Raw genomic sequence first — 1784 nt, 5'->3', positions numbered from 1 at the left:
TTGGTGAGCTGTGGAGGGCCACAAGGGTGCATCCCTTGTCAAGGGGTGGGGCTTAGCAGTTTGACAGATCGCCCACCCCCTGGTTGTCATCTTGGAACGGGAAGTCCTGCCCTGGCATATGGTTCATGACATAAATGTTGCCACCCACCTGACACCAAACCTTGCCCCGCTTACTGCCATGTTGGTCCCAGAATCCCCTGCCCCATCACATGGTCCCTAACATCAGAAAGTTCATCCCTTGACTGGGAAACACTGCCCCTTCACAAGGTCCATCCTTATGGTGCATGGCCTGCACCTGGTGTCCCACAAGGTCTGCCCTCTAGGTCATGAGGCACAGAAAGAACCTATCAGGGTGCAAGGGGTTTTGATCCCTCTAACAACCTGCCCCATTGCCCTCAATCAGTTGGTGGGGGTTTCCAGGCATTGGAACTCCTGAGACCAGCAGCAAGGCAAGCAAGTTGAAGGCCAGGCGTACACAATCTTTCAGAAGAAGTCATTTTAACAAAGCATAGATAAAAAAAAAACAAATATACCAACAATTAAACGTCTACTATAACGTTTCAATTTTATTTCAAAAAGTATTTTTGTCCTGATTTATGCAGCAAAACTTGCCCAGGTGGTGCAGTACAGTCTGCCCCTGGCACATGGCTGCTCCTTGGTGCTCTGCATGTGGATGAGCCTGGCCTGCTCCCACCCAGGGCAGCCTGCCCTGTAGTCCTACCTGTACCAGCCCTGGCCTCAGCCAGCACGCACGGTTTTGTGGTAGGGCTGCCTTCCACCCACTTGACTGCCCACATGTGGCTGCTGATTGCATTGGGTGGGCGGAGTAGATGGAAGGCAGCTGGGAGCTGGAGCCCCGTGCACTGGGGCAGGCTTTCCTGGGAGCTCCACATGATGGAGCTGGGTCAACTCGGCTATGTGCAGCTCCTGGGATTCTGCCCACGGGCTGGGATGGCTTGGCCTCGCTCCCTGCCTCCACATGCGGCTCATGGGACTTGATGGGGGTTTACATGTCGCCAGGGGGATCCGCCTGCGACTGGCCACTAGCTCCCTAGGGGCTGCCACCACTTCCCCCATCCCTTGCTAGCTTTGTGGTCTGGGAGCTAAATGTCAGACCAGGGAAAGAGGCTACTAAAGCTGAAAGTATTGGCATAAGAAAATCTATGTTTTATATTAGCCATGAATAAACTAGAGATTAGAAGACTTCTTGCCTTCAGAAGGACATGTTTCCAGGATGAGAAGTGGGGGATAAAAAATGTAACTTTTTTTTTTAAGCCCAATAAATTTATAAGAGGCATTTATGTAGTGTGGTTACGTATGGTCACGGGACATGGCACACGGGGTTCTTCCAGGCTGGTGTTACTAAACACATACAAGAAATACTAAACAACTGCATCAGGGGAGAAATTCTCCCTCCATTTCATAAAGGCTGCCCATACTGTATCAGGCTTCAGTTGTTTATTTACCAAAAGATGTAAAAGTATCGTCAAGCATTTCTCTCTCTTTGAAGGGGGAGATTTTTTCAAAAGCTTCTTTTAAGAGCAGACTCTAATTTTATGGTGTTTACAACAGTATTATTCCTGTTGACATGGAGTTTTTTCTCCTGCCCAGGCAGGGGGTCGGACTGGAAGATCTACAAGGTCCCTTCTGACCCTACTTCTACGATTCTATGATAAAGGTATGTGATGCAAGTAAAAAAAAAAAAAAAAAAATTGGCTTTTGTAAGTGTGGGCATGGTAGAAGAGAGGGACAGGATACAGCTGGACCTGGACAGGTTACAGGGG

Source organism: Gavialis gangeticus, unplaced genomic scaffold, assembly GCF_001723915.1.
Source record: "Gavialis gangeticus isolate Ggan-Ray unplaced genomic scaffold, GavGan_comp1, whole genome shotgun sequence".
NCBI lineage: Eukaryota > Metazoa > Chordata > Crocodylia > Gavialidae > Gavialis > Gavialis gangeticus.
Note: the sequence above shows the minus strand (reverse complement) of the source record.